This window comes from Nicotiana tabacum, chromosome 5, assembly GCF_000715075.1.
Source record: "Nicotiana tabacum cultivar K326 chromosome 5, ASM71507v2, whole genome shotgun sequence".
NCBI lineage: Eukaryota > Viridiplantae > Streptophyta > Magnoliopsida > Solanales > Solanaceae > Nicotiana > Nicotiana tabacum.
The window spans coordinates 2,344,021-2,356,809 of record NC_134084.1 but is presented as its reverse complement, the minus strand read 5'-3'; positions in this window follow the sequence as shown (position 1 = coordinate 2,356,809).

Below are 12,789 nucleotides of genomic sequence, written 5' to 3'. Positions count from 1 at the left end.
GGGCACATTCAGAGGAGGAGCACTGATGCACCAGTGAGGAGGTGTGAGCGACTGGCTGTGGTGGGCACGAGGAGAGGTAGAGGGAGACCTAAGAAGTATTGGGGGGAGGTGATCAGGCAGGACATGACACGACTTAGGATTTCTGAGGACATGGCCCTTGATAGGGAATTGTGGAGGTCGAGTATTAAGGTTGTAGGTTAGGGGGAAGTTTGTGAATATTACTACAACGCACTAAAGGGAGACTAGCCATTTAGGAGTTAGACTTAGGATGCTACTGATCAGCTACTGATGCAGGGCTGTATCTGTTGGATATTAGTATACCTTACATCTTTTTCGTATTTTCTATATATCTTATATTGTTGTTATTTTGTTATTTTATGTTATGTATTTTATGTTATTTACTATGAGTCTATTGATAGTACTAATATATTGTCTCTTGTTGCTCTCTTGAGCCGAGGGTCTCCTGGAAACAGCCTCTCTGCCCCTCGGGGGAGGGGTAAGGTCTGCGTACATATTACCCTCCGTAGACCCCACTTGTGGGATTATACTGGGATGTTGTTGTTGTTGTTGTTGTTGGTGTGGATATTAGCACATGAAAAATAGAAAATCATGTTGAATTCTTATTTTATAGCCCTAAAACGCCAAAATATGAGGAACAGTCATGGAGAAAAAATGACCATTGTTCATTAAGTCATTTCTGATGGGCCTACAAAATTTTAGGAGATTCGGGATCGGTCTCCTGTATTCATGAAGATGGTGTGGATATTAGCACACGAAAAAATAAGAATCGTGTTGAATTCCTATTTTATGGCCCTAAAACCCCAAAAAATGAGGAACGATCATGGAGAAGCAATAACTATTGTTTATTAGGCCGTTTCAAATGGACCCATAAAATTTTAGGTGATTCGAGGCCGGTTGCTCGAATTCATGACGAAGGTGTGGACATTAGCACATAAAAAATCAAAAATTCTGCTGAAATCCTGTTTTATAGCCGTAAAACACAAACAAATGACGAACGGTCATGGAGAATCAATGACTATTCTTCATTAGGTCATTTCTGATGGAACCATAAAATTTTAGGTGATTCGGGACCGGTCGCTCTAATTCAAGAAAATGGCGTTGACATTAGCACACGAAAAATAAAAAATCGTACAAAATTCCTGTTTTGTGACCCTAAAATGCCAAAAAATGAGGAATGATCATGAAAAAGCAACGACTATTATTCATTAGGTTTTTTCTTATGGGCCCATACAATTTTAGGCGATTTGGGGTTGGTCGCCTGAATTCATGAAGATGGTGCGGACATTAGTACACGAAAAATCGAAAATTGCATTGAATTCCTATTTTATGGCCTTAAAATACCAAAAACGGGGAACAATATTAGAGAAGCAATGATTATTATTCATTAGGTCAGTTCTGATAGGCCCACAAAATTTTAGGCGATTCCAGGCAGGTCGCCTGAATTCATAAAAATGGCATGAAAATTAGCACATAAAAAATAAAAAATTATGTTGAATTCTTATTTTATGGCTCTAAAACCAATATGAAGAACGATTATGGAGAAGCAATGGCTATTATCCATTAGGTCTTTTCAACTGGACCCACAAAATTTTAGGCAATTCGCCGGTCGCCCGAATTCATGAAGATGGAGTGACATTAGCACATGAAAAAACGAAAATCTTGCTGCATTCCTATTTTATGGCCCTAAAATGCCACAGAACGTTGAACGATCATGGAGAAGCAATGATTATCTCTCGTTAGGTCATATATGATGGGCCCAAAATTTTTTAGGTGATTCGGGGTCACTCGAATTCATGAAGATGGCATGCACGTTAGCACACAAAAAATCAAAAATCGTATTGAATTCCTATTTTATGGCCCTAAAATGCCAAAAAACGAGGAACGCTCATGGAGAAGCAATGACTATTGTTCATTAGGTTGCCGATTCGGGGTCGGTCTTCCGAATTTAGGAAGATAGCGTAGACATTAGCATACGAAAAATTAAAAATCGTGCTGAATTCTTGTTTTATGACTCTAACACACTAAAAAATAAGGAACAATCATGGAGAATCAATGACTACTATTCATTAGGTTGTTTCAATAGGCCCACAAATTTTAGGCGATTCGGAACCGGTTATCCGAATTCATGAAGATTGCGTGGACATTAGCACAAGGAAAATTGGAAGTCGTGACAAATTCCTGTTTTATAGCCCTTAAATACCAAAAAATGAGGAACGTTAATGGAGAAGTACTGACTATTGTTCATTAGGCCATCTCTGATAGGCCCATAAACATTTAGGTGATTCGGGGCTCGTCGTCCGAATTCATTAAGATGGTGTGGATATTAGCACATAAAAAATTGGAAATCATGCTGAATTTCAATTGCATGTCCCTAAAACGCTAAAAAAAGATGAACAATCATGGATAAGAAATGACTATTGTTTATTAGGTCATTTCAGTTGGGCCCACAAAATTTAAGGTGATACGGGGTTGGTCACTCGAATTCATATAGCTGGCGTGGACATTAGCACACGAAAAATTAAAAATCATGTTAAATTCCTGCTTTATAGACCTAAAATGCTAAAAAAATGAGGAACGGTCATGGAGAAGCAATGACTATTGTTCATTAGGCCGTTTCTGATGAGCCCACAAAATTTTAAGCAATACAAGGCCGGTAGCTTGAATTCATAAAGATGGCATGGACATTAGCACACGAACTTATTGAATTCTTGTTTTATGGCCCTAAAACGCCCAAGAACGAGAAAGCCACGGAGAAGATTATTGTTCATTAGTCATTTCTGATGGGCCCACAAAACTATAGGTGATTTGGGGTTGGTCGCCTGAATTCATGAAGATGGCATGGACATTTGCACATGAAAAATCAGAAATCATGTTGAAATTCAGTTTTAAGGCCCTAAAACATCAATAAACGAGAATGGTAATTGAGAAGCAATGACTATTGTTCATTAGGTCTTTTATGATGGGCTCATAAAATTTTAGGTGATTCGGGGTCAGTCGCCCGATGTCACGACCCAATTCCCGAACCCGGTCATGATGACGCCTCTCGTGAAACAAGGCCAGCCAGACCAAACAGAACACATCTTTTAAACAGTTAAATATCATAAATAGTTCTAAAGCATGATATAATATCCATAATTTACGGAATTAACGATAACATCAGTAAGAACCATTACGACACAGCCCAAACCGGGGTGTCACTAGTCATGAGCAACTAAGAAATCCGGATACAAGTCTACTGAACACTAAATCCGATACAATAGTTCTAAGAACATGAAAATGATAGGATAAGGGAGGCACGGGGCTGCGGACGCCAACAACTACCTCGTAATCTCCGAATCACTGCCTGGACTGGGAGGATCAGCACTCAGGAGCGGACTCTGCGATGCCTGAATCTGCATATATGGTGCAGGGAGTAATGTGAGTACTCCGACCCAGTGAGTAATAATAATAAATAATGGCTGAAAGTATGAAAACACGTAAAGGCACAAAGCAATTCCATATCAAGTAGTAACATCACTTAAGGCAGTAAATCAGTGAAGAAATCAAATGAAATCCCTTTTAAAACAAGTAAAACAGGTAATTTAACAAGTAAATAACAAGTAGAAATCTGCCTCTCGGGCGCTGTATCAATCACTCAGAACAGTAGCAGCCCCTCGGGCACACTCTCAGTATAGTATCAGCCCTTCGGGCTCACTCTCAGATCATAATGGGTGCCCGCGCTCACTGTGGGTGTGCAGACTCCGGAGGGACTCTTTACGGCTCAAGCGTTATATCAAGCCACCTCGTGCCATCATCTCTCGGCACTCGGCCTCACATCACTCGGCACTCGGCCTCACATCACTCAAGCCACCTCGTGGCATATAAAGTATCTCAGGCCCTCGGCCTCATATCACTCAGCATATCCTCACATATGGCCCTCGGCCTCACTCAGTCCGAAAATCATCACAAGCCCCTAGGGCATTAGTAAAACAGTAGTTCTCAGCCAAAAACATCATTTAGAAATATCATATAAGTTTCAAAACTGAGTAAAAGTGGTTGAGTTTGTAAAACAGTAGATATCAACAGGACTGAGTTCAAATAATAAGTCAAAGCAGTGAGGAAATAGTGATAAAAATTTCTGAAGGGTTCAAATAGTTGGCATGAAGCCCAAATATAGAAATCAGCCAAATCATGATGATAACAAACAAATTTCAGTCAAATACGCGGTAAAATCATCAATCAGGACGGACCAAGTCATAATCCTAAGTAGTAAAAGACCCCACACTCATCATCCAGTGCGTGTCTCGCCTCAATATAGCACTACGATGTGCAAATCCGGGGTTTCAAACCCTCAGGACATCATTTACAATCATTACTCACCTCGAGCCGGCTACAACTCTAGCTCGCGACGCCTTTGCCCCTCAAATCAGCCTCCATGCGCGTCGAATCTATCCAAAATCAGAACGAATACGTCACAATATGCTAAGGGAACAAAGCCCAAGCAAAAACATTCAAAAAATATCAAAAATCCCGAAATTAGCAAAACTCGAGCCCCGGGCCCACTTCTCGAAACTCAGAACTTTTCACATCATTAGATTCCTCGTCTCTCCACGAGTTCATACATATCAAAAACACAAGAATCGGAGTTCAATTGACCCCTCAAATCCTTAATTTAAGCCCTCTTAAACTCAAGCCCTAAACCTCCATTTTTAGTCCTTTAATCTCTTAAATTTCAGTCCCAATCCATGAAATATTACCATAGAAGTGTGTTTTAGGTCCAAAATCCTTACCTTATCGAAGTTCTCTTGAAATCTCTCTTCAAAATCGCCCAAAAACTCTAAATCCGAAGTTGAAATGAATAAACCCTTCAAAAATCGCGAAGAAAAAACATATATACCTTCTGCCCAGACATAACTGCATCTGCGGTCCAATAGCCGCTTCTACGGTACCGCTTTTGCAGTCATTTCTCCACATCTGCGGAATTTCACTTACGGATCCACACCGCATCTGCGGTCCACTCGCCGCATCTGCGGTTCCTTTTCCGCATCTGCGATACCAGGCCTCCCTCAGCCTTCCGCTTCTGCGACCCAAATAACGCATCTGCGAGACCGCACCTGCGGTCCCCAAACCGCAGGTGCAAAAACACCAGAAGCAGCAGAAAATCTGCAATCACTCAAGTTCCAAAACTTCCCGTTAGCCATCCGAAATCACCCTAAGGCCCCTGGGATCTCAACCAAAAGCACCAACATGACCCAATGCCTTCTTCGAACTTGTTCCAATCATCAAAACACCTCAAACAACATCAAATTTCCCAAAACTCATCGAATTCAAGCCTAAGTTTTCTAAAAACTTCCGAAATATGCTTTCGATCGAAAACCCAACCAAACCACGTCTGAATGACCTGAAATTTTGCACCCACATCTCAAATGACATAACAAAGCTACAGCAACTCTCGGAATTCCATTCCGACCCTCGGATCAAAATCTCACCTATCGGTCGGAGATCGTCAAAATACTAACTTCGCCAATTCAAGCCTAATTCTACACCAGACCTCCAAAACCAATTCCGATCACACTCCTAAGCCATAAATCACCTTCCAAAGCTAACCGAATCATCGGAACTCTCATCAGAGCCCCCTAATACATAAGTCAATATCTGGTTGACTTTTCCAACTCTACCTTTCTTAAAAGAGACTAAGTGTCTCATTTCCTACCAAACACTCCAAACACAAACCAACCAACCCGACCACAAATAACATAGATAACGAAGCATAATGAAGTAAAAATGGGGGAAACGGAGCGGTAACTCATGAGACGACTTGCGGGGTCGTCACATCCTCCCCAACTTAAACAAACGTTCGTCCTCGAACGAGTCAAGAAACATACCTGTAGCCTCAAATAGGTGAGGATATATGCTCCGCATCTCCCGCTCGGTCTCCCAGGTAGCCTCCTCCACGGGCCGACCTCTCCACTGCACTTTCACTGAAGCTATATCCTTTGACCTTAACTTCTGAACCTGATGACCCAAAATAGCTACTGGCTCCACATCATAGGTCAAATTATCATCCAACTGAACCGTGCTAAAGTCCAACACATGAGACGGATCCCCAATATACTTCCGGAGCATAGAAACATGAAATACCGGATGCACGCTAGACAAGCTGGGTGGCAACGCAAGCTCATAAGCCACCTCCCCAATCCTCCAAAGCACCTCAAAAGGCCCAATGAACCATGGACTCAACTTCCCTTTCTTCCCAAATCTCATAACACCCTTCATGGGTGAAACCTTCAGCAAGACCTTCTCGCCAATCATGTAGGACACATCTCGAACCTTTCGGTCTGCATAACTCTTCTGACGCGACTGCACTGTACGAAGCCTCTCCTAAATCACCTTCGCCTTCTCTAAGGAATCCTGAACCAAATCTGTCCCCAATAGCCTTGCCTCGCCAGGCTCGAACCATCCAACTGGAGATCTACACCGCCTCCCATACAAAGCCTCATACGGAGCCATCTGAATACTCGACTGGTAGCTGTTGTTGTAAGCAAACTCTGCAAGTGGTAGGAACTCATCCTATGAACCTCTGAAATCAATAACATAAGCACGCAACATGTCCTCAAATATCTTAATAGTATGCTCGGATTGCCCGTCCGTCTGAGGATGAAATGTTGTGCTCAACTCCACCTGAGTACCCAACTCTCTCTGCACGGCTCTCCAAAACTGCGAAGTAAACTAAGTACCTCTATCTGAGATGATAGAAACTGGAACACCATGCAACCGAACATTCTCCCGGATATAAATCATTGTCAACCGCTCTGAAGAATAGGTAGTACACACAGGAATGAAGTGTGCGGACTTGGTCAGCCGATCCACAATCACCCAAATAGCATCGAACTTCTTCAAAGTCCGTGGAAGTCCGACAACGAAGTCCATAGTGATCCTCTCCCACTTCCACTTAGGAATAACCATCTGCTGAAGCAAGCCACCCGGTCTCTGATGCTCATATTTCACCTACTGACAATTGAGACACCGAGCTACAAATCCCACAATATCTTTCTTCATTCTTCTCCACCAATAATGCTGCCTCAAATCCTGGTACATCTTCGCGGTACCCGGATGAATAGAATACCGCAAGCTATTGGCCTCCTCCAGAATCAACTCTCTAAGCCCATCCACATTGGGCACACAAATTCATCCATGCATCCTCAACACACCATCATCACCGATGGTCGCATCTCTGACATCATCATGCTAAACTCTGTCCTTAAGGACAAGCAAATGCGGATCATCATACTGGCGCTCTCTAATGCGATCATACAAGGAAGACCGAGAAACCACACAGGCCAACACCCAATTGGGCTCCGAAATATCTAATCTCACAAACCGATTGGCCAAATCCTGCACATCAACTACAAGGGGTCTCTCCCCAACTGGAATATACGCCAAACTCCCCATACTCACTGCCTTTCCACTCAAAGCATCAGCCACTATATTGGCCTTTCCCGGATGATACAATATGGTGATATCATAATCCTTAAGCAACTCTAACCACCTCCGTTGCCTCAAATTAATATCCTTTTGCTTGAATAAATGCTGAAGACTGCGATGATCAGTGAATACCTCACAAGATACGCCATACAAATAATGCCTCCAAATTTTCAATGTATGAACTATGGCAGCCAACTCTAAATCATGAACATGGTAGTTCTTCTCATGGGGCTTCAACTGACGAGAAGCACACGCAATAACTCTACCCTCCTGCATCAATAAACAACCAATCCCAACTCTCGAGGCATCACAATATACGGTATATGAACCTGAACCTGATAGCAAATCCAATACTGGAGCTATGGTCAAAGTTGTCTTGAGCTTCTGAAAGCTCTCCTCACACTCAACCGACCATACAAATGGAGCACCTTTCTGAGTCAATTTGGTCAAGAGTGATGCGATGGATGAGAATCCCTGAACAAACCGGCGATAATAGACTGCCAACCCAAGAAAGCTATGAATCTCTGTGGCTAAGGACAGTCTAGGCCAACTCTGAATCGCCTCTATCTTCTTTGGATCAACCTGAATACCCTCGCTGGACACCACGAGCCCCAAGAAAGCCACTGAACTGAGCCAGAACTCACACTTGGAGAATTTTGCATAAAGCTTCTCCTCTCTCAATCTCTGCAACACAACTCGCAAATGCTCCGCGTGCTCCTCCTGACTATGCGAGAACACCAGAATATCATTAATGAATATGATAATGAACGAATCCAGATAAGGTCGAAATACACTGTTCATCAAATGCATGAACGATGTTGGGGCATTGGTCAGCTCGAAAGACATAACAAGAAACTCATAATGACCATACCTGGTCCTGAAAGCAGTTTTAAGAATATTTGAATCCCTGATCTTCAACTGGTGATAACCCGAACAGAGATCAATCTTGGAGAACACCCTCGCTCCCTGCAGCTGGTCAAATAAATCATCAATTGCGAGGCAAGGGATACTTGTTCTTAATTGTTACATTGTTCAATTGCCTATAATCGATGCACATTCTCATTGTGCCATCCTTCTTCTTCACAAATAGAACCGGCGCACCCCAAGGTGACACATTAGGCCGAATGAAGACCTTATCTAGGAGTTCCTAAAGCTGCTCTTTCAACTCTTTCAACTCTGCTGGTGTCATACGATACGGCGGGATAGAAATGGGCTGAGTGCCCGGCACCAGGTCAATACCAAAATCAATATCCCTGTCTGGTGGCATGCCCGACAGGTCTGCAGGAAACACATCGGGAAAATCCCTCACAACTGGAACAGAATTAATACTGGGAGTCTCAGCTCCCACATCCCTCGCAAATGCTAAATATGAAAGGAAACCCTTCCCAACTATACGATGGGCCTTCAAGAAATATATCACTCTACTAGGAACATGATCAGTCACACCACGCCACTCGATCCGCGGTACACCTGGCATAGCCAAAGTGACTATCTTAGCATGATAGTCTAGAATAGCACGACACAGAGATAACCAATCCATGCCCAAAATGATATCAAAATCCACCATGCTCAATAGTAATAGATCCACTCGGATCTCCAGACCCCCAATAGTCACCACACATGACCGGTACACACGGTCTACAACAATAGTATCGCCCACCGGGGTAGATACATGAACAAGTAAAGCAAGAAACTCTTGGGGCGTACCCAAATGATGAGCAAAATATGAGGACACATAAGAATAGGTAGAATCTGGATCAAATAATACAGAGGCATCTCTGTGGCAGACTGAAACAATACCTGTAATGACAACATATGAAGCAATAGCATCTGCCCTGCCTGGAATAACATAGAAACGAGCCTGGCTACCGCCTGATCGACCTCCCTCTCAGGGGCGACCCCTAGCTGCCTGACCTCCACCCCTAGCTGGCTGAGTGGGTGGTGAAGTAATTGGAGCAGAAGACAAGGGTTGACCCCTCTGCTGAGATGAGCTAGCAACACGACGAGGACACTATCTCCACACATGTCCAAACTCTCTACACTCAAAACAACTCCCAGGTGTTGGAGAAGGGGACTGAAGGGAAACCCTCGCACCAGAGTGACCAGCTGATGCACTCAGCATAGAAGAACCCTGAGCTGACGGGGCACGAGATGAACTCTGGACTGGAAGGGCGCTAAATGAAGGTTGACCCTGCTGAGATCCATGATAACCACGACCTGAAGATGCCCCACGATACTCTAGACGGGCTGACTGAGCAGGCCTGAAAGAATGACCTCTACCATGCTGGAACTGGCCCCTTGAAGGAGCACCACTGTAACTGCTAGGTCCTCGAGGCCTCTTAGCCTCTCTCTCCTCTCGATCCTGGCGGCGAACCGTCTCAATCTCGCGAGCGATATCAACCACCTCCTCGAACATCACACCCAATACTCTCTCTCTAGTCATAAGAATATGGAGATGGTAGTTAAGGCCATTAACAAATCTCTTGATCCTCTCACGATCTGTCGGAACCATCCAGACAACATGACGAGCCAACTCAGAATACCTCGCCTCATACTATGACACAGTCATATCCCCCTGCCTCAAGCACTCAAACTGTCTACGTAGCTCCTCTCTGTGGGATTGCGGTACATACTTCTCCAAGAAGAGAGTGGAGAACTCATTCCAAGTAAGGGGCGCTTCTCCAACAGGCCTACGCCTCTCATACGCCTCCCACCATATGAAGGCATCCCCAATAAACTGAAAGGTGGTAAATGTCATACCACTAGTCTCAAGAATCCCTGTTGTACGGAGCATCCACTGATACTTATCAAGAAAACCTTGGGCATCCTTGCCCTCAGCACCACTGAATGACGGAGGCTGGAGTCTATCAAACCTCTCAAGACGACGTTGCTCATCCTATGGCATAACTGGTACTATGAACTCTGAGCTGGCATAACCGGCTGGGCTGGAGGTGCCCCTGGTGTATATAGTCCCTGCACTACCTGCTCAGTTGTGCGAGCAACGGGGGTCTGACTGCCTCCTCCGGCCTGTGAAGTAGCTACTGTTGTGGTGGCTGAAACTGCCTGAGCCAGGCCAGTGCAAACTGTCAAGATCTGTGCCAAGGCCTCTTGTAGACCCGGGATCACGATGGGCACAACTGGTGCCTGAATTGGTGTTGCTGGAGCCTGATCCGGAGCTGGGGCAGCTGGTGGATCAACAGGTGTTGTCATCACTGCTTTGCCTCTGCCACGACCACGACTGCGTCCACTGCCTCTAGTGGCCTCAGTGGGTGGAACTGGTGGTCGTCCACCTCATCCGGTAGCTCGCATCCTCACCATCTGTGAGAGGATAGTGTAGACACCTGATTTTTGACCCTCCCCGAGAATTTTCACATTTTTAGCGTGAATATGTGAAATTGGGTCTAATATAGCTATTTTAACTATTTTTACTTTATTTTCATCGCAAAAGAAAATTACAAAATATATATATAAATTTTAGTTTATGTATTTCTCATAAACTTGAAAAAATACAAAAAATAGTACTTTATTTTGTACTTTACATAATTTCGAAAATTACCAAAAAATATAGTTCTATTAATGTTTTGTAGTCATTTTAATTTTGAAAAATACAAAAATATTACTTTATATTTTATCTTTATATAAAAACGAAAATTACAAAAAATAGTTTTATTAATATTTTGTAGCTATTTTAATCTTGAAAAAATATTAAAAAAAAGATATAGTTTTGTTTTAAATATTAGGCTTATTTTTAGTAGCTATTTTGCTTACATAATCAGTTGAGCAATGTCGTGTTCCTATTTCTCGGGTCCGGGCAAAAGAATAATATTCAGGTTCAAACTATCCGTTTTTAGGCCTAATTTTCGGACCTAGCCCATAATAATCTGAGTCCACCACACACGGGAGACACGCGTGGGGAACACGGACGGAACACCGTACACGGGGAACCCCACCGCGCATGGGGGACACAAATCTTGAACCCCTACACACGTGGGGTCCATTTTTCTTGGCAAAAGGCTAATACACGGACAAGCTATAAGGACTAAAAACAGATTTTGAAGGGGGGGGGGGGGTAGACAGACTTTGAAGATTTTGGAGGGGGGAGTACACTATTCATCTTCTTCCTCCTTCCCTCAAGAAAAACCTAGGAAAACCATAGCAGACCAAATAAAACCCTAGAAAAACCCTACTGTCCAAAACCGAACAGACCCTATCCTCCCGATGCCGGAACCACCACCCAAACCAGTCCGGCAGCAGCATCGTCCAGCCAGTAGCCCACTCCCTCACGTCCAAAACGCCACCACCAAGCGTCCGTCAACCACCAGCTCCCCCCCTCGTCGTCACTGCCCACACAACCACTCCTCCATTGAAGCCGACGACCACAGCTGTTGCTGCTGCATCGTCACAGACCACATCCACCATTGCTGCTTCAATCGTCCCATCTCGTCACTCACCGGCGACCACCAGCAGTCCACCATTGCTACTGCCCCATCTTGCCCAAACGACCTCGCATCAAACGGCCACCCCCATCATTCCAAAGCTACCACAAACAGCCCCTCCCGTCGTCACTTCCCAAACGACCCTCTATAACCTGTTTGTCCCTCATATCCAAACGACCCCTTCTACTTATCTTCCCGTACTAGTTGTTGCGTCGGAAAAATACAGCAGCAACCAACAATCTCTGGACGTTGACAGTTTCGGGTCCGAGCTTTCTTTTTCCATAGAGGTCGTCTTTGGTTCATCGAGGTCCGGTACACCGAGGTGTTTGTTCGAGGTTTCGTCGTTGTTCCTCATTCAGTGAGGTCCGGCTTGAGTTCCGTCGGGGTCGTGTTTGTCGTTCTGAGGTTATCGAGGTTCACAGGTTATTGTTCTTCGTCCTTTGTTTCATTTCGTTCGTTTCGCATATTATGGTTCAAGGCGAATGAGAGTATTTGATATTGATGAATGTCAACCATGCAATTTTTTGTTGTTTTTGTTAAAAATGTTTATTTTATGGATAGTTACTGCATGCTTAAAGTAAATATGAGAACATATCGTGAGCTTAAGTTTTTTTACGAGAATGTTTATTTCTATGCATATATTCGTGTTTATTAAGGGAACAATTTGACATCTAGTGAATTGTTGCGAACATATGTACTCGCGTATATTATGTACTCTCATTGTAATAAGTATGTGAACGTCTGAATGAAAAATCATGACTACTAGCGTTTAAGCCTTATTTCTCATTTTTTAGTAATAGAAGTTGGGTTTAATAACAATAACAATACGTTAGCAAAGTTGGGACTAATAGGAGCCTTATTAAAATTC